General features: G+C 33.9%; 1 protein-coding gene and 1 long non-coding RNA gene across 54 annotated transcripts in view; both read right to left on the bottom strand.

Annotated features, from left to right (window-relative positions):
* The window catches only part of nfixb (nuclear factor I/Xb), a 332632-nt gene that overhangs the window by 171799 nt on the left and 138294 nt on the right, over positions 1 to 22539 (bottom strand).
* LOC147845547 (uncharacterized) lies at positions 6675 to 8946 on the bottom strand. 2 transcript variants are annotated; one of them, XR_015480510.1, is made up of 2 exons: positions 8066 to 8946; positions 6675 to 8006 (listed from the first exon to the last, which is right to left on the bottom strand). It is a non-coding gene; the product is annotated as an uncharacterized LOC147845547 (long non-coding RNA). The 2 variants fall into 2 exon arrangements; XR_015480509.1 differs by having other exon boundaries at positions 6675 to 8003.

Raw genomic sequence — 22539 nt, 5'->3', positions numbered from 1 at the left:
GAACTTTCAGGTATTATTATCTAAACGCATGCAAGGCTATTCTATTTTTTGCTCTCCATCTAGCACGCCTGTGACCGCAGCTCCTATGCTCCGGACAGCCTCGATGCTCGATGAGAGAGACAGGGATGTGCACTCGAGATATCTTTACTGTGGTATTCATCTAACCTTACAAATGTAAAGATGATGTAGTCACCGTGCTTCGTGCAATCTGTTCTCTTGCCAATTCACTCTCATCTCCATGATTTCCGAAGTATTTTATCTCATTTAAAACACTTGCGATCGGTTCATGAGATCGGCCAGAATGTGGAGTACCAATCGAATCATAAAATGTGATTATCGGCCGATACCAATCTCCAGATCTCAATCAGCTGGAGATTGGTATCAGCCGATAATCACATTTTATTTATCCCTACTATTTTATTTACTTCAGCCCATAATATAGCACTAGGACCTCACATGTTAAAGCTAAAATCCTAATTTTAAAATAAGCCAAAACAAACACATTTGATGAAGACCAACAGTAAAAATGTGATTTAAAAATTGGTATAAACTAACATTTATAAAAGTCTGTGGTCAATAGCTTTAAAGTTATTTTTAATACAAAAAAAAAGTCTTATCAAGACTGTATAGTTATCACATTACAAAAAAGTAGGGCTGGGCAATAATCGAAAAGTAATCCACATTCAGAACCAACAATGGCTACTCATCGATGAATTTGCTCTTCAGTGTTTGGACTCTCAGAAATGATTTCAAACCACACTGAACTGAGCTAAACTGAACTGAACTTAAACACTAAAAACTGAACTACCCTGATCCAGTTACTATGACCATTTATGTGAAGCTGCTTTGACACAATCTACACTGTAAAAGCACTATACAAATAAAGCTGAATTGAATTGAATTGAAACCTTCAAGTACTTTATACTTCTGCGTCAAATGCACAGGTGTGGTCTGGCGCAGCCTTCATGCAGTCGCATACTCATGCGCCTCTCAAAAAAATGTAACTACACGTTGCAAGTTTGCACTACATTGACGATGATTGGAAGCTGTGCCAGAGATGGCATATATTCCATTACAATAAAATGATTATTTCCATTAAAATATTTGTTAACAGAAGATTCAAGAAATGCACTGTTTAAAATATTATTTACAGGACATACAAGAGTTTGGTATTTAGAAGAGATGCTGCTTATTTTCTACTTTTAATATAAAAAACGTACAGTAAAATTAACTAATTAAGAAAAAAGTGATTGTTGGTTTTAGGCAATGTGTGTTTTAATTTCAGTTGTTCAACGGTGATGTTCAATAAATATTGACGGATAGTAGACAGAAGTGGGTTTACTTCAGTTTTTTTTTTATCAAGTAATGCACCCTTTATTTAGAAATCTCTCACTTGTAATATGAGCATATTACAAAACTCATTGAATAACCACTTATTAATTGTAATCGAGTTAAAATGTTCAATTAATCAAGATTTCATTTTTAGGCCAAATCGCCCAGCCCTAACAAAAAGTAGCATAAAAATATTATTACAGTAATAAAAACTGCTTTTTATTTCATGTTTAAATGTGATTTATATCTGTGCTGTCAAAGCTGAAGTTTCAGAGTCATTGCTCCAGTATTCACTGCCACATGATCTTTTATAAATCGTTCTGAACAAATAATTTCGTGCTCAAGCAACATTAAGTAATATGATTAATTCTGACAACAAAAGTGTTGATTAATATTACAACAGAAACATTTATATTTTCTCAGGGGGTCTCAGAGGAACTAAAAACACCTTCAAAAGAACAGTATCAATTTGAATCTTTCTACATTTCTTTTACTGACAATTAAAAATCTTACTTCCTCCAAACCTTCCAATAGAAGTACAGTGCACAGCATATACAAGTACACCCCTCACAAAACTATCTTTAAATTAATATTTTTAATAGGAAGCTATATAATATTATATTTGTGCATATACATTAGATTAGTCAGTACTGAAGCCAAATTTGGAGTTTATCTAATAAAATAACTTATGATAACAGTCCAAAAACTAGTACAGCCAAATTTATATGTTATAGAAAAATATTAAATACAAATTTGAAAAAAGAGAAAAAAATCAGGAGAAGCAAAAAAAAAAAAAAATGTGAAAAATTCTATTGAATTTTGTAGGCTGTATTTTTCTTTTTTTTGCTTGTGAATTTAATTGTATTTCCTTTCTATTTCTAAAGATGTTTGGTGACAAATATAATTAAATATATCTTTAATAAATCTGTTTTGTTTAAATGCACCAAAATACATTGCCTATATTCACAGAGAAATTATTAAAAATATTCATTTTTAAATCGGGGCGTTCTCAATTATGCTGAGCACTGTATATACATAATAAATTACACCATGAATTTCTATTAAAAACAATTTAGCAACAACCTAAAAAAATCCAGAAAAAATAACATTCAAGCTTACTTTTTTCATTCAAGATTATTTTTTTATTTTTCCATGCTGTAAAATAGGGCTGTACGATATTGAAGAAAAAAAAGTAACATTGCAATATTTTGTTTCCTGAAGTCAGAATTATTCGCCCAACTTTGACTTTTTTTTCTTTTTTAAATATTTCCCAAATTATGTTTAACAGATTCACAGTATGTCTGATAATATTTTTTCTTCTGAAGAAAGTCTTGTTTTATTTTGGCTAGAATAAGCTTTTATTTAAAACCCATTTTAAGGTCATTATCATTAGCCCCTTTATATATTTTTTGATAGTCTACAGAACAAACCATCATTATACAATAACTAGCCTAATTAGCCTAACCTGGCTAGTAAACCTAATTATTCTGAATATACCTTTAAATGTCACTAAGCTGTATAGAAGTGTCTTGAAAAATATTATGTACTGTCATCATTACAAAGATAAAATAAATCAGTTATTAAAGATGAGTTATTGAAACTATTATGTTTAGAAATGTGTTGACTTTCTGACTTCAACTGTACTGTATATTGCTGTATGAATACAGTTTGTTACTCAAGTATATCGAAACATTGCTAGCTTAAAAAATGAAAGGCACACCTGTATTATTCATGTGCTTGAATACTGTATAAAAGGCTGGAACAGACAGACCAGCAGCGCGCTTAGATTTCTATATACTGTAAGTCTTAGGCCCTTCATTCTCAATGAAGAATAAAGGATTTTTATTTTGTTCTTCTATTTGTTTTATTCATCTTTTTCACTGGATTTATTTTATAAATAAAAGCGTATTTTATTAATTTTCTTCCTGGAGTGGCCATTGGCTTCACTATCAACACACCTTGTGGTAAGAATCTAATTACTCCTTGAAAGACATAACAAAAGATGGTCCTAAAATACTACAGAGCAAAAAACAAAACTAAATTAAACAGTGTGTAATGGTTTTCTGGGGAGTCTGATCGTATTCAAATATAAAAATTGAACAATCAAACAAAATAACATGGTCATCATTGTATAAATAATTTATACAATAATATAAAATTATATCTATAATTAATAATCTAATCATGCAATGTGACTATTGCAGATACACACATTACGATAGCGGTGCTCAAACGATATATTGTTCAGCCCTAATGTAAACACAGTCAAAGACACAACAATCAGTTAAAACAAACTTGCATTCAATCTAAGATAATAACTAATGAAACACAGGAAAAGCAAAACCTTGAGGTTTTCTTAGGGCCAAAACCACAGATAAAAATCTAACCACAAAAGTAGGCCAGAAAGAGATCTGCTCTATTCTTTGTGTGTGTGTGTGTGTGTGTGTGTGTGTGTGTGTGTGTGTGTGTGTGTGTGTGTGTGTGTGTGTGTACACATTTACGCACAGCTGCTTTTAGAATAAACACAGAGTCTCGCTTTAAAACTTCAATCTTTGCTGCCTCTTTCTCTGAGGCTTAATTGGGTTTAACATGTAACACTGAACAGGCTTAGCATAAATAAAAGACACTCGTCTAGCATTATACACTACACAACATAAACATTCGAGTGTGTTACAACAAGTACCGATCATTTCGCTACAACAACACATCAGGCTGCCAGCGCTGTCATTGTTTTCAGTGATTTATTAACAGCTATAGACTTGTAGAGTCTCTGTGTATCTTATCTGATGCAAAGGCGGCTCTAACGGAAACTTCTAGAAAAGCGTTTCAGGAGAATCGTGTCAATGATGATCACAGCGGCATAAATCACTGTCAACAATTCAACTTCTCAACCTTAAATTCACATCAACCTTGAGCTTTAATCACGTCACAGTATTACAAAAAACAAAACAAAAAAAACGAAAGAGAAAACAGATATTCAAAATCTAGCTGCGTGTTCTGTCCTGAAGATTTTTTCTTCAATTGTTTTCAAATTAATGCACTGAGTTCTTTAGAAAACAAGCATTTTTTGTTGTTGTTATTTCTTTGAAACATCAAGAATTTTTAACTTTGGTTAAAAAGTTAATATTAATAATAAACATTTAGTTTTATATAGCGCCTTTAAAATCCACATCACCCTGCAGCCCAAGACTAGTTACTCATTGAAGCTAAGCAGGGCTGAACCTGGTCAGTACCTGAATAGGAGTCCATATGGGAAAACTAGCTTGCTGTTGAAAGTGGTGTTGGTGAGGCCAGCAGGGGGCGCAAAATTGTGGTTTGTGTGAGTCCTAATGCTCCGATAAAAGTGAAAGGGACACTATACTGTCAGTGAGCACCGTCTTTCGGATGAGACGTTTAACCGAGATCCTGACTCTGTGCATTCAAAATCCCATGGCACTTGGGATATGAATAAATATATAAATACACATTTCTTGCTTACAACAGTAGCATCTTACGGCACTTTACAGACATTTAACATGTGCAGCAGTGAAAGATACATGAGATGCAAAATATGTAATAATAATAAAAAAAACTATTAAAAACACAAAATAAGAATAATATTTATAATAATAATATTATAATCTAAAAATCAAACGAAATCTAATAAAAGCTACCCTAAAAAAGTTAAGTTTAAAAAAAACGCTGTCACAACTTTCTTTTTAGAACTTGTAGAACAACAAACTTCTTTTTAATGATGTAAATTTTAGTCAACTACTGCAATTTTAAGCATATATTAATATATAAAATATGAAAAATAATCAAGTTAAAATAATGCTGCATATATTATGTATACAGCTTGGGGTAATACTTAAAGAGTTGACACTATTTGGCAACGCTTCCTCTCACATTTTAAAAATGAAAAAAATAAAAATAAAAATAAAAATAATAATAATTCAAAAAAATAATAAAAACAGACAAAAAAACTAAAAAACTAAAGCCAATCTATTTTCCTTAAACCTGGCATAGCAAAAAATGAAGAGCACATAAGAACTGATGCATGTTCTCCTTCTTTCTTATTTTTTTATTAATTAATTAATTTATTTCTATTGATGTACCTTGCGTGTGTTATTATTATTATTTATTTTTTTATTGTTTTATGGCTCAATATGTGTTCATTATATCTATAATGCTAGTTTAATTTTCTTCTTCTTATTATTATTTTAAATTTGTGTTTTGCCCTAAATATTGTGTGTGTATGTGTGTGCAAACACTAAAAAACATTTGCAACTAGCTGGCCAAGTACATGGTGGTGGTGGTGTTGTTGCTCAAGTTTTTGCTAAGGCTTCATAATCAAAGTGTGGATTTACTTCATAATACAACCAAAATCGGAGATGCATCATAACACAATGCAGCAAATTATACATAGACAGGAGCGCCTAGCCAGAAAACAGCACATCGTCACTTCCCTACAGGTATTGTTCTACTGACAAGGTGACTGTGTGACATACTGGCCTAACATTGATGATACAGCATTCTTTCTGCTGCTTTCATTCATACAGTATGAATAAATGAGGATTGCTTTGTAATTGTTGTTGTGCAGATGTGAAAAGTTTCCAGAAATCAAGTTTGGTTACATTGCTGTCATGTAAACAGAGCTTAAATGCAAATAAAGTTTAACTCATTTCCCTGTTCATGCCATGTTAAGAGGTGAGATATTTATTGTCTACAATACCACTGTATTCTCCAATCAATTTTAAGACTTTAAGACTTTTTTAATCATGGATGACCATGAATGAAATTTCAGACTTATTCTGGGCTAAACACTAAGGATTTTTTCTCTAATGGATAAGATATATAATGTACTTGCCGCATCTAAAAATTCTAATCCAGTCATTACTTAGCCACATATTTTAAGTAATAAGTCAAAGCAAACTAAACTTATATTTTCAACATAAAATTTTTTTTGGCAAGTTTAAAAAAGCTATAATAAACTAAACAAACGCACAACAGTCTGGGTCAGTGTCCTCAGCAGGTAGCTATAAATACATGAACTTTTAAGCAAATGTTTTTTAAGGAAGATAATTAAACCATGTTGGTAAATAGAGGTAATGATTAAATGTTTGTCAAAATATTTATTGAGATGGATTGTTAATGATTGAACGGGTGTTGGCCTGATCGGGTACCTTCATATAGACATAGTTAAGACCAGTTTAAAATGATTTAAAACCTACAACACAACAGTTCAGTAAATTTAAGACTTTAAAAAGACATGCATTTAAGTTTTTGAAAGACCCCACAGACACCCTGGCAAATCTGTATTGAGCCTATAGTTTATGAAAGCAGAAAAAAACAAATGCCTGTATGTGTTTTTTTTTTTTGTTTTTTTTTTTGTTTGCTTTTGTAGATTGTTTTAAAGCTCCTAATATCACACACACTTTAAAAAATGGTGGGTTCCTCATTATTCCTTCATGTTGTCCCAACACAAATCAATTAATTTAACTTAATCATTTTAACAAATATAATTGATTGAACATAAAACAATTAAGTTTTCCTCCCAAAGTAACATAGGAATTGTGTTGTTTCAACTAATTTTAAACAAGTAGTTATAACAAGCAGCAAATGCCATTTTTTTTAGTGCAAGCATGTCTGGAAAGGGATGTAAATATTATAGAACAAACAAGATTACAGCAAATGACTGCAAATATTACACAACAAACAAGAATTTCTTTTTGAGTGATTAACAATTTGGACATAATCCTGTCTGTTCCTTTTAGTTTTGCCAAGAAAAATCTTTTTGGGGAATATTTTGTGAATACAAGAGCAACACAGTTTGTTGTTCTTGAATGAATCTGATTCAATGATTCAATTATCAATCCATAAAGACAGTGATTCACTATGTTTGGAATGAATCAGCATTTTGAGCAAATTGCTTTAATGTACACTACCTGACAAAAGTCTTGTCGCCTTTCAAAGTTTTAGGAACAAAAAATAATAACTTGACTTCCAGTTGATCATTTGGTTACAGAAGTGGCTTATATGAAACACAAAGGCCTCTTAATTACACTTATTTCACCAAAATAAAATATGATCATGTCTTGACTTTTAATTAATTTATTAGGACAGGAAGGTCTGACTTTGTCACTTAACAGAAATAATGTACAGTATAAAATATAAAGTCATGGTGCAGTGAAAAAATAATTAATATTGTGTGTGACTCCCATGAGCTTGGAGGAATGCATCCATCCATCTCTGCAATGACTCAAATAACTTATTAATAGTCATCTGTAATGGCAAAGAAAGCGTTCTTGCAGGACTCCCAGAGTTCATCAAAATTCTTTGAATTCATCTTGAATGCCTCCTCCATCTTATCCCAGACATGCTCAATAAAGTTCATGTCTGGTGACCGGGCTGGCCAATCCTGGAGCACTTGACCTTCTTTGCTTTCAGGAACTGATGTGGAGGCTGAAGTATGAGAAGGAGCGCTATCCTGCTGAGCAATTTGCCCTCTCCTGTGGTATGTAATGTAATGGGCAGCACAATTGTCTTGATACCTCAGGCTGTTGATGTTGACATCCACTCTGCAGATCTCACGCACACCCCCATACTGAATGTAACCCCAAACCACGATTTTTCCTTCACCATACTTGACTGATTTCTATGAGAATCTTGAGGCCATGTGGGATCCAATAGGTCTTCTGCAGTATTTGTGATGATTGGGATGCAGTTCAACAGATGATTAATCGGAAAAATCCACCTTCTGCCACTTTTCCAAATGATCAACTAAAAGTCAAGTTATTATTTGTTGCTCTTACAACTGGAATCAAAGACAAGACTTTTTTCAGGTAGTGTATGGTTCAGTGAATCACTCATAAAGACAGGACCTTGCTGCCACCTTTTGGCCATTTAAGCATCATATTTATTTATCAGTAAATAGCCAAAATACCAGCACAAAAATGCACTCAGTAAAGTATAAACAGTTATCAATTATTATTTAATTATTACATTTAATTCCTATCCCTTTTGCACAACCCTATACCATGCTGCCCGGCCAATCAAATCAGCCATTCAAAAACCTTTTCAACCAATTGCTGACTATATCCTATGTTTCATAAGTGTATGATCTGAAACGTGACCTGTATGTTGTGTTAAATGCTGCAGCAGAAGGAGCTGTGGACTCAGTCTCCTCCGCCTGTCAGAATCGCTCGCACGCCCACAATCACAGGCAGCTGAACTGGACCGACAGCCAGGAAAGGCCCCGGTCTGAGGCCCATCCTGGGGGTCCAGGTCCCATCTGTGTTTGCGGAATAGAGCAGGGAACACACAGACCCCCAGCATCAGGTGTGAAGCGGGGTTCAGCTGCTCTGGGACCTGTGGGATGCTTTTGCCCATATGTGATTTCTGCAGATGCCGTTTGTTGTGGCCCCGTCTCACACTCTGACGCACATGTGCACATACAGTTTACACACACACACACACACACACACACACACACACACACACACACACACACACACACACACACACACACACACACACACACACACACACACACACACACACACACACACACACACACACACACACACACACACACACACACACACACACACACACACACACACACACACACGCACCAACACCACTTCTTGTTTCTCTGGTTGGAGGAGTCACAGGGGATGATGTCAACTGAAGAGAAAAACAGATGAGAGGAGACAAACAGACTGATAAAATGAAAGGAAACAAGCTTGTAAGGAAACATTAGTAGCTGCTCCGCTATCTCAGGAGAAAACACAGATTTTTTTCCCACTGAAATTTTAAAAAAATCCTCTGTACAGTACTTGTTTGTCATTTTAGAGAGTGTTTAAATTAAGCTCCCTAAAAAACATAAATAAATACATTATTTCTGCATAAGTTTATAAAATGTAGACTTTCTGTACAAGTTTTTGTAACTGTAGAAGTCACTCAAAATGGATGAATATTTTGAGCAATTTTATTTTAGGTCTTCTTTATGCATAATTATTGAAAATTATCGTGATCTGGCTTGACACCACATCTTAAAAAATGGACAATTACTGCAAATATTATACAACAAACAAGAATTTAAGTTTGAGTGAATTACAATTAGGACACAATCCTGTCTGTGCTTTTTAGTTTTGGTGCAAACAAAGCATGAAACATTTTGCGAATATAAGAGCAGCACTGCAGTTTGTCGTTCATGAATGATTTTGATTCATTGTTTCAATTATCTATACATGGATATAGTGACTCGCTTTGTTTCTGAATGAATGAGAGGTTTTGAGCAAATTGCTTGAATGTTTTATTCAGTGAATCTGGAATCTGGACTGGGATTTCTGCCACCTTTTGGCTATTTAAGCGTCATATTTATTTATTTGTAAATAGTTAAAATACCAGCACAGAACAAGCTCAGTGAAATATAAATGATTATCAATTATTTTTATTAATCATTAAAATACATTTTTCAATCTTGCGCAACACTATATGCTGCCGGCCAATCAAATCAGCTATTCAGAAACCCTTTCAACCATTCCTTGAATATATATTATTATTTTATAAATGTATGATCTGAAATTTGACCCATTTTGAGGACAGTTTTATGCATAATTATTCAAATTAATTGTGGTCTGGCTTGGCACCCCATCTTAAAAAAATGCATTAATCCCTTAAATGTCACCATCCCAAAAGCAGGATTTCAGCACATTTTAATAGATTTTTTTGTCCTAACCAGAAACTATATTGCCAAACTCTATAATATGCTCATATCATTTTTCATTTTCAAGTTTGAACTCAAAAAGTAGAGTGAATGGACACAAAAAGAAGGAATCGAACAAAGTATCATAAGCTAAAATTGTCAGATAAATAATTGAAGACAAGCACAAAGACACACATGACTGAGATTATTTTTACCAAAAGACAAAAAAGTGCTTAAATACTGTAAAAGACTTGAGCAAATAAAAATCAAATACGTACAAATACATATGAATAAATAGCTATCTAATGAATGATGTCAGATGAACGACAATTAATAAAACTAAAAAGAGTATGGCTGAACATTTTTTTCTTTATCTAAAAATCGCAATCACCAAGAAGAACCGTAGAAGCCATACAACCTACGTTACGTATCGTATTGTATCGTATCGTATCCTCTCTGTGACTGACTTTATTTCATATGTTGGGGGAATGTGGAAAAGTACAAACATTATGGAATGAGGTCTATCTTATCTAAAATCATTGAATAATTAGTACCAGTGAATCATTCCATTCTATTAAGGAGCGATGATTCTACATTGAATCTTACCAAGCTACAAAAAGCTGTTTGGGTGGCTAGCTTAACTTCTGCAAAAAAATAAAAAATAAAAAATACTAGCCCAACATTGGCTGCCTCCATATTATTTAGACAAGTACAAGTGGATGGTACAACTTCAGGTCATTATAATGTTGGAATTATCCACAGCTCCAGTGAACTTGGTACAAATGAGTACATTAAAGATCTGGACTTCAGCTGCTGACAAAATCTCCAGGTTTATTGCACAAAACAATGATCAAGATCCAGAATGATTGCCTTATTCTTGTATAATTGATGCTTAATAGTGTTCTTTGTTTTGTTTTTGGTTCATTGGACACCCAAGTTTGAAGAGTTCAACGAATAAATAAATACAAATAAATAAAAGACTACATACTAACATTTCTAGTAGTGGTTCTTAAATGAACACAATCATGTTTTTTGAGTAGTTTATTTCTATAAATTCTATTAAATACGATGTACATTAATCATTCTTTTCCTCTGTAAACCACCAGATTGGCACAGTTTCTTGTAATTGATTTTATTTTTAAGTACATTGATAAATTTGTATCTTTAAAAATGTGAAGAAAAAAAACTTATAAATATGCAAATAATTGCATGTTTCACAGATTAACTGACCGAATTACTGTCAACAATAAATGGTACATAAAGAGCAGCATGAACATTCTTCTTAATATCTCATTTTGTGTTTCATGCAAGAATGGCAACAATATATGGTGAGTACGTAAAGGATGTGAGTGAATAATTACTTTAATGTACCTTATGATGTATTTTAAATGTCCTCCAGAGAGAGAGAAAGAATGGGGCATTATCATCAGAGCAGGTCTAAGGTTCAGAGGGTTAGGACTGCACTGTAATTAAAGCGCCTCTATAAAATTAGACTAAATGAGAGCAAGAGACTACAATAAATCTGCTCTAATCACTGCACCTGCACTGGCCATCCTCTGCATGTGTGTGTGTGTGTGTGTGTGTGTGAGGCAAAGACTGGAGCGGCAAGAAGTATAAGGGTAAACAGGGGTCTCTTCAGGTTATGGAAGCTGCAAGGGATTATGGGCAGGAACAGCATTTCCTAATAGAAACGTAGAGTATCATAATGGAATCACAAACTTATAGTTTTTGCTCACTGCAAAAAAAAATAAATTATTGTTTAAGTTCTGCCTTGTCAGTAAAATCCAAATATGCATAAAATCAAGTATTAAAGTAAATAAATTAATAAAAAAAATAAATTTAAATTAAAAATAAATAAAACAACAAAAAAACAATAAACAATTGAAATAAAATTGTTATAAATGAAACAAAATTTATTAAATAAAACAATTAAGTGTATAATTAAATGTTTTGAACCTATAAACATTAATTCAACAATTGAACAACTATGCACAACTCTTTTAATGTCAATATATTATATAAATAATTTCTGCATTTCAGAACATGTTATTTTACATTTAAATCACTGAATTTCTTTACGTCAATATTGTTAGACTACACAGAAACCCATAGAAGCGCTGTTTCTTTCTTTTTTTTACCTTCTTTTTCTCTAATATGTGTATTGTTTTTGCCATATTTTTGGATAATTTTGTATATTTCATCCAGATGCTCACCCCTACAAAATAATCCCAACCAACGTATAACGATGAAATCTTTCCCAATAGTTACTCAAGTCATATTATTAAATATTGTAATATACATTGCAGAAAATCACATATCGCAATGTCAGTTTTTTCCAATATCATGCAGCCTTAACATATGTATATATATATTTATACAACACTTCTGTCTGGTTCTCGAATCTAATTGGCTGATAGCTGTTTGATATTCTGCTATATCAGAACTCGTACAGCCTCCTCATCTTTCTGTATTACTCCGCCCACACAGAGTGACAGCAGATCAATACACTCACTACAGTTTGACAAATATTGCAGCTGTTGGACAACAATGTACTTTTGAGGCTTTTTAAGGCGACAATGTAGTTGTTTAGACTGCATCTATGCAGTTTATTTATAAGTATAGTGCCTCTTTTAAATATAATTTCTGAAAGACAGTGCGTTAGCATCCATCAGCCTGCCCACTGAGTAGATAAAACACGGTTGACATTGTCCATCGACAAGATGGCGACAGAGAAAGCATAACAAGCCCTTGGAGGAGAAAAGATCAGCGTGTTTTCAAATTACAGCTGATTAAATCATTATAAAAGTGGAGAGTGACATTTTAAGTCAATCCCTCTCTTTTGTATGTTGCAGTGCTGTATTTATACCATAGTAATTGCAGTGTATTGAGTGTAAGATGACTCGCATATCAGGAACGTATGCATTTAATGGTGGCCAATCTTAGTATAACCCAGAGTAACTTTTTGGTTGACTATCTGTTTGTTTCTAATGGGTCTCCTATTTTTGTTACTGCAGACTAGTTCAGTAAAAAGAAAGAAATAAGAAATGCCCGCATGCATTTAGCATTTTTTCAGTAATCTGGTAGGTAGTGTTTGCGCTGCTTTGGCTTTATTGGGGTTAATTATTGTATTTCCCAGTATTTCTCTCTTGCAAATGGGGAATGTCTCTAAACTGATGGCAATCATGCCAGTCAGCCTTAAACTCTTAAAATGTGAACAAAATCACCTGTTTTGTCATAACTTTAGACATTACGCTAGAGAATCATTCAAATATTAGCTCTAAAGTGATGTTGGTGAATGAGCAACGGCGTCAGCTGCAGATGTAAATGAATGGCTGAAGAAAGTAGTTCCTCATACAAAAGGATTTTTAGACTCTTTGTGTTTGATTTTCTTTTTTATACACATGATTATGTCGTTGAAATGTTGCAGCAGTGCGACATGGCTGTATATCGGCACTGTTGGGACACTAACGCCCGCCTCCCATCAGTGCCAATATACAGCCATATCGCACTGCTGCTTGGGTGATATTGCTCATAATTTTTTTAATTTTAAAAATGATTATTATTATTATTGTTATTATTATTATTTTGTAAGATCAAATATCTGCCACGGGTTTCAAAAATTCAGCTTTAAATTTAGCAGATTATTCTGACCCTATCAGCAGATGTCATATAATTTTACTTATTTTATATACATACAGTTGAAGTCAGATATGTTAAACCCCCTGAAGTATTAGCCCCCCTATTTATTTTTTTCCCTAATTTCTGTTTAACAGAGAGAAGATTTTTTCAACACATTTCTAATCATAATAGTTTTAATAACTCATTTCTAATAACTGATTTATTTTATCTTTGCCATGATGACAGTAAATAATATTTTACTAGATATTTTAATTGTATTTTTTAATTATAAGACACTTTTATAGAGCTTAAAGTGACATTTAAAGGCTTACCTAGGTTAATTAGGTTAACTAGGTAGGTTAGGTTAATTAGGCAAGTTATTGCATAATGATACAATATTTGTTCTGTAGACTATCGAAAACAAAATTAAAATTAAATTTAATTAAAGGGGGTGGGTGAGGGGCTAGTAATTCTGACTTCAACTGTATGTATTATAAAACAAGTCATTATTGCTTTTCAATAAATGCATCTTGATCTAAAAATGTTAATTCATTTATTTATTTTTTTATTTATATTTAAATATTTAAATCACTTCACTTCTGAGTAATAACACTAGTTATGCTTGACTTGGCAAACGCCGCTAACCAGCACTTTTGCATATATTTTAACGTGCTCTCTGCAAAGTTAATTACATGCACAATGAATTCAAATCTGGAGGAAAATGATTTTATTAGTTACATGAATACCTCATAAATCCAACAGAATAAAGCTGCTTTTGTGTGTGTGCATGTGTGTGTTGACAAAAGCCACTGCATCAAAGCCCGGGCTAATAGGTCATAACATGATAAGTGGAACAGGAAGAGAAATTCACAGCCGCTCTCTCTCTCTTGCTGCTCAGCTGTGGAAAGACGCTGCCGCTTAATTTATTTATTCCATTCCCATTAATTAGAACGTTTGCACTGACAAAACAGGCAAAAGGAGGCATTAGCACCTAGTTTACACTCCGCGTCCCTGAGCTGCCCTGATGCATTTTTTTTCCTCTCGCTCACGTGCATTTACTCACACACATAGACAAGCATGTGCATTCACATAGACAGAAACCTGCTCATGTGCTGAATGCAAACAAACACCCGTACATTAGCATTCAGTCGTCATACACAGCCCTGAAGCGCCGCGTGAGAAGTTTCCCGGAGATACACTAATTTATTCATTTGTCGATGTTGCTACAATAAGACTTTAGTAAGCAATCACAGTAATTAAAGAACTGCTTAAACTATTTGACGGCAAGTCTGCATTTAATTGTTTGATAAAACACAGCAAAACCAGTGATATTGTGAAATATTATTACAATCTTAAATACCTGTTTAGTATGTGCATATATTTGAGTCATTTATTCCTGTCATACAAAACTATATTTTATCTTATATATTAATAATAATGGGCGAGGCAGTGGCGCAGTAGGTAGTGCTGTCGCCTCACAGCAAGAAGGTCGCTGGTTCGAACCTCGGCTCAGTTGGCGTTTCTGTGTTGAGTTTGCATGTTCTCCCTGCCTTCGCGTGGGTTTCCTCCGGGTGCTCCGGTTTCCCCAGTCTAAAGACATGCGGTACAGGTGAATTGGGTAGGCTAAATTGTCCGTAGTGTATGAGTGTGTGTGTGTGGATGTTTCCCAGAGATGGTTTGCGGCTGGAAGGGCATCCGCTGCGTAAAAACTTGCTGGATAACTTGGCGGTTAATTCCGCTGTGGCGACCCCGGATTAATAAAGGGACTAAGCCGACAAGAAAATGAATTAATTAATTAATAATGATAATAATAATATCTTATTATTAATAATGTCTTATTATTACTAAAGTTGAAAACAACTGTGCTGCTTAAAGTTTACAGAGTATGTAAAGCAATGTGTTTTATAGTATAAGTCTTACTAAAGACACTTTCCTAATTGTCCACAAGTGGAAATTTATCTTTGGCTTCACCACACAACCACATCAGAGTTCACATCACACATATCACAGAAAGCAAGCAATAAAAGTACAACAAATACATTCAATATCATCACATTATAAACCCAATTAAACCCTATACACTGTAAAACCCCAAAGGTTAAGGTAACTCAAAACATTTGAGGAAACCGATTGCAACAAACCATTTAAGTTCAAAAACTAATCCTAATGAGTACTGTGAACTTAATCCATTTGAGTGAATGAAGCTATGAGCACAGTAAAACCCAATAAATGAAGAGAACTCAAACCAACTGACTACTGTAAATCTCAATGAGTAATCTCAAACAATTTAAGGAAACCGATTGCTACAAACAATAACTAATCTATATGAGTACTGTGAACTTACTCGACTTAAGTTGAAGTAATGAGGTATTTAATTAACTCACTACCTTCAACACTGAGTTCAAAACTCTTTTCAAATGAGTAGAATTAACAGTAAATTTAGAGTTAACTACACTCATTACATTTAATAAAGTTGATGGTTGTGTTTTACAATGTACTTAAGTATTTAAAATTCTAATGGCTGTCGGCACAAATGACTTTTGATACACAATTTTCTTTACCTGAGGTTGCCTAAAATGTCTTTTTGATGGCAAAAGCAGAAATTTTATATTTAGGGATCTTCGCGCATTAAAATGCTCCAGTGTTCTTAGATCTGTGGATATATGGACATGTGCATCTACTACTATAGTTTAGTTTTTATAAAAACATTGCCATTTAAAATAAAATTTTAAAAAACAGATGTCATCTGCAGGAATTAACGAACAAAGGTGCACTCATTTTATTTAAAATGAGCCAAATCAACTTAATTCTTGAGTTTTTATTTGGGACAACTTAATTGTTTTAAGTTCAATCCACTTAATTTTGTTAAAACAACAAATTAACCTAAATGATTTGTGTTCAACATGAAGGACTTGTGTGGGATCCTGCATTTTTTACAGTGTTTTTTTTTTTTTTTAACAGTGAAAGTTTACATTATTATACAACAACAATATTGCTACATAACCAGTTGGTTCACGTTAATAACTTTCTGCAAGTCAACAAATCAAAAATGGACTACAAAACAACAGTTTTTTACTTTTTAAAATGAGAGCACTATACACTCTAAAAAACGCTGGGTTGGTTTTTTAACCCAAATGCTGGGTTGAGACTGCTGGGTAACAAAATTGGGTTGATTCAACCCAATTTGGGTTGAAAATCGATCTTTATCTGTAACCCAGCAGTGCTGGGTTGGGAACGCGGACGTGAAAGAGAGCACGCACGTCACGTCAACATGCAGGGACATCAACGTGAGAAACCGCCATTTTCTTTGCGCTGTCTTTGAGGGGAAGCGAGTGAAATTCTGTGTGAGACGTAAGTTATTTAGTGTGTATTTAACAATTTTCATAAGAAATAACACACTTAGTTTACTTAGTATAATATACACGCGCTTTTTTTTCTGTTTCTCCGCCTGATGGCCAACTTGTTGCTCCGCCTCACGCTGACCTGTGCTCGCCTTATGGCTGAACTGTTGCTCCGAGTCCGCCTGACGAGCCACCTGTTTCTCCGGATCTGTTTCTCCGCCTAACGGCGACCTGTTTCTCCGGACCTGTTTCTCCGGACCTGTTTCTCCGCCTAACGGCGACCTGTTTCTCCGGACCTGCTTCTCCGCCTAACGCCCGAGCTGTTGCTCCGCCTAACGCCTGACCTGTGCTCGCCTCACGCCCGACCTGTTGCTCCGCCTCACGCCCAGCTTGTTGATCGGTGGACGGGTAAGCGCGCACGGCATCGGAAGGAGCTCGAAAAGTATAAGGTAACTAATGAAACTTACGTGAAGCATGTTTGATGACCACTTTATAAACACAACACCTAGGATAATTTAGGAGCTTTTTATTGTAATAAAATGCCTTTTGAATGACACAGATTTTTATGTTGGCTAGGTGATGACAGTAAGTAACGTTACTGTGATTTGTGATCTTTCTGGGGTGTTAATTGTAAAGCAGTAAGTAGTATTTTTACTCTTGTATTTCTTAAGTTTGTTCATGGATTTTTGTGACAATACTTTGATGCATAAGTGTTGAATTCAGCTTCTAACAATGTTTTTTTTTTAAAATCAAAATATATACAATAATTGTCCTGCTCTGCATGTACATTTTGTTTAGCTGTACATCTGTACATTGAATAGCAAATGTTATTAATTTACTATGAGCATTTTACATTCTAGACGTGATTTGAGCTATCTTTAATTAATCCTGTATGTAAGGGTCGTTTCATGCTAACGGAAATGTCTGAGCTAAGGCTAATTCCAACCTAATCATCTTCGACTGCAAAAAGAAAAAGTTTGACCACCGTTTTATGTGACACCCTGGATTATTATTATTATTTAGGAGTATTTTTGTGATATAGTGACTTTTGGCTAACATGATCTTTTTTTACTTAATTTTGCTTAAACGCTTTTATCTGTTATTCTTTTTCAGATGGATAATTGCGTGAAAATCAAACTAAAAGAATGCAATCTTGAGGAGTTAATCCCCACATTTGAAGGTATGTAATAATATTTTACTTGGTTCATTGTAATCATTAGGGCTGCCCTTGTCTAAACATTTGTCTGGTTGACTTGTGATGTTCATTTGAAGCATTAGTTGAATAATTACAGATTTATTAATAAACCATTTATTCATTAATTCATTTTCTTTTTGACTCAGTCCCTTTATTAATCTGGGGTCGCCACAGCGGAATGAACCGCCAACTTATCCAGCATATTTTTTACACAGCGGATTCATGCAGCATACATTGACTTTGCCAGTGTGGACTTTTTTTCTGCAACTAGTGGGTAGCACATTCGCCTCATAGCAACAAGGTCACTTGATCGATCCTTGGCTGGGTCAATAGGCCTTTCTGTGTGGAGTTTGCATGTTCTCCCCGTGTTCGCGTGGGTTTCCTCCAGGTGCCCCGGTTTCCAAAGACGTGGTAAAGGTGAATTAAGTAGACTAAATTGTCAATGGTGTATGTGTGTGAATGAGTATTTGTTTCCCAGTGATGGGTTGCAGCTGAAAGGGCATTCGCTGCATAAAACTTATGCTGGATATGTTGGTGGTTCATTCCATTGTGGTTACCCCAGATTAATAAAGCGACAAAGCTAAAAAGAAAATGAATGAATGAATAATAAATTTTTAGTTGACTAATGGTTATTCAATTATTAGGGGGCAGCCCTAGTAATCATTAGCCACTTCAACACTTTAAACTGAGAGATTGAACTCTAATGCCAATTTGTTTTTGTCTGGTTATTTTTTAAAATCTGCTGTTCATGCAACCAGTGACATTTCTCTTGTTTTATTTTTAGCACAGGAGCGAACCTTTCCTCGTTTTTAGGTCAATTTGAATACAATTCAGAGGGTAAGGATTCAATTAAAGGTTTCTCGATGCATAATGATGCATTTAATGCATAATGATTGTCTTAGTTATTTTATTAACAATGAAAATGTTATTTTTATGTTTGTTATTAGGGTGGCATGGGGGCGCAGTGGGTAGTGCTGTCGCCTCACAGCAAGATGGTCGCTGGTTTGAGCCTTGGATGGGTTTCCCCTCCACAGTCCAATGACATGCGGTGTAGCTGAATTGGGTAAGCTGAATTGTCCATAGTGTGTGTGTAAATGAGAGTGTGATGGGTTGCAGTTGAAAGGGCATCTGCTGCGTAAAACATAAAAAGATGACGGTTTTGTGAAAGTTGTGATTTGGTCACAGCTATGGTTTCAAATTTTTAGTGATAAGATGCTTTATATAGATAGTGAATGCAACAAACTCTAAATGGCCTGTAAGCCAATTATTTTCATTTAAGGAGAAGTCCACTTCCAACAAAAGATTCACACATAATATACTCACCCCCTTGTCACCCAAGATGTTCATGTCATTCTTTCTTCAGTCAGAAAGATTTTTTTTTTAGGAAAATATTTCAGCAATTTTATCCATCTTGAACTGAGATTGTGCCTCATTTTTGAAGTTTTTAAAGAAAATTTAAATGCGGCTTCAAATGATACAAATACGGTTGCAAACAGTCCCAGCTCAGGAAGAAGGGTCTTATCTATTCTCATTAAGAAAACACAATTAAATACTTTATAATTTCAAATGCTCATCTTGCCTTACTATTACTTATTAAAAAAAGTTCCTTAGACAAACCTGTTGTTGTATTGTCATCTTCACTCGGGCCAAAAAATTGCAGCATGGTGCCAGGGTCAGTGGTTAACTAATGCCAACACTGGCTGATAGCTTGGTGTGTTATGGCCTTAATTGCTTCTAAAGGTATTTTAGGTGTTCTAAAGTTAACTCTAAAGATATTTAACTTTTACACTTTTGAGTTTTTAATAAATCTTAATTCTATTTATTTTTTCAGATTGGGACTAATATTGCTGAGTATCTTCATCCATTGAATTCAAGAATCTATTGAGTTTCCTCATGTTCTCATCCTTGGAGACCACCACTTCTTTCAAGCCTTTGCTCACGTGCTGTGCTATTTATTATTGCAAAGTACATTACTTGCCAAAGTGGACGTTTGCTATAAAGCATTCTACATCTTTGGTGTGAACTACCCCAAGCAGTGTTCCCTGGTGTGGCAGACTGTGGTTTATGGACATCCTGGGGAGGAGACACTAGCAGTAAGTGTTCTGCTAGCATTAATTTTTGCTGACAAACAGTAATCATTAATACTGTGACCTCACTGCTTCCTTGGATTCTGTGTTCTTTAACTTGTACTTTGGATTGTGGGGGAAAAGGAGCACCCAGAGAAAACCCACACGGACACGGGGAAAACATGCAAACTCCACACAGAAACACCAACTGACCCAGCTGAGGCTTAAACCACCGACCTTGTTGCTGTGAGGCAATCGTACTACCCACTGTGCCACCATGACACCCATTTCTAAAGAATAGTTTTAATAACTCATTTCTAATAACTGATTTCTTTTCTCTTTGCTATGATGACGGCACATAATAATGGACTAGATATTTTTTTAAGACACTCTACACTGCAGTTACATTGCAACTAATGTTTCTTACAGACTCTTTTATATCTCAGGATTGATGTTTGCACATGATTGTTCGAGTAAAAGTTAAAAAAAGTTTTCCTATTTCAAATTTGTTTTAAAATGCTTCCATCCTCAGGTTTCATTTTAACTTTTATATCTGTTTTTTCTTCAAAACTGCATTTACATTGAACTTGATCATCCTTACTGATGATTGCTTTATATCTCATATATTGATGTTTGCACATAATTGTTAAAGGGAAAGTAAAAAAATGTTTTCTTATTTTTTCTTAATATAAAATTTGTATTTTCTTAGTTTTTATTGTTTGTTTTGTTTTTTCAAGCTGTTTGATGCCTTTTCATTATTACTTTCACATATTTTTTTCTGCATTGCAGTTGATGATTTATATGAGAATATGTTGATGTTTGTGCTCAAATTACTTTCTGACTTCAGTCATTTAGATGCATTTTCATTATTACTTCCTTATACTATTGTTTTTCTCTACTCTGCAATAACATTGCAATTGCCTCTTACTGATGATTCCTGATTTATAAATGATGCAAATGTTTTTGAATGTATTTCAAATATGCATTTTCTTAAGGTAATTTGTCTGATTTCAGTCTGATGCATTGTTACTGAACTTTAGTCAGTGTTTCTGTGATACAGTTTGATAAATTTTCACAGAAATCGTCTTAACCCTTTAACAACCCTTTCAAGAAAAAAAATTGGATTGCATTTCTCAACTGCTAATGTCGCTATTGAACACAATCAGTACATTTTAACACATGTTATAATTTCTAAAATATCAACCTCTACCAAATGATTGATATGTATGTTTATGGTAAAAGTACCAGAATTATGAAAAATCTGAAAAATTATGTGTAAGACCAATTAAAAAAAAAAAAAAAAAAAAAAATATATATATATATATATATATATATATATATATATATATATATATATATATATATATATATATTTATATATATTTAAAAGAAATATTTTGAACACTAAATCATCTTTTTTCTTATGACTTTAACAGTCATTATTTAAAACAGTAAAAACGAGGTCAACCATTTGGTAGAGCAGGCAGTCAAAGGGTTAATGCTGAGGTGCAGATGGGAAAAATCTCAAATTCATTTGGACACATTTTATCTTTTGTCATAAATAAAATTCCATTACTGAACAACTATGTATTGCTGTAGAATTGTTTTTATTTTAGTGATTTTAATCATCAGTTTCTAGATTACATTTCTGACCCATTTTGGGTTACATTCAACCCAGCAGTGTAGTAATTTTTAACTAATAGTTGGGTTAAAATCACAACCCAGCATGCTGGGTTAAACTTGTAACCCAACTTGCTGGGTTAAAGTAACCCAGCGTTGGGTTTGTCCCTTTTTTACCCAGCGCTGGGTTACCAAAACAACCCAAATTGGGTTGTTTTCAACCCAGCAGTTTTTAGAGTGTAGAAGATGTCCATAAGAGAAGGATTACCATGCAACCATGATGTACACTTTTGTAAGGAAAATACAATGAAGAAGTGTATTTACTACTACAGTTTAGTTTTTATAAAAAACATTGCCATTTAAAATTAAATAAAAAAAACAAATCTCATCAAAAGGCATTACTGCACAAAAGTGCACTCGTTTTAATTAAAAATGCGCCAAATCAAAACAATTCTTGAGTTTGAGTCCTAATTGTTTAAGTTCAATCCACTTAAATTTGAAAAAACGATAAGTTCGCTTAATAGATTTGCATTAGTACAACATGAAGGATCTGTGTTGGATCCATCCAGCATTTTTTACAGTAAAAAAAAGTGAAAAATCTCCATCACTAAAAAGTTTACAACATAACTATATTGCTACACAACCAGTTGGTTTACGTCAGTACATTTCTCCCAGTCA

Source organism: Danio rerio, chromosome 3 (genome assembly GCF_052040795.2).
Source record: "Danio rerio strain M-AB ecotype USA chromosome 3, GRCz13ab, whole genome shotgun sequence".
Taxonomy (NCBI): Eukaryota; Metazoa; Chordata; class Actinopteri; order Cypriniformes; family Danionidae; genus Danio; species Danio rerio.
Note: the sequence above shows the minus strand (reverse complement) of the source record. Positions and strands in the feature narration are given on the sequence as shown.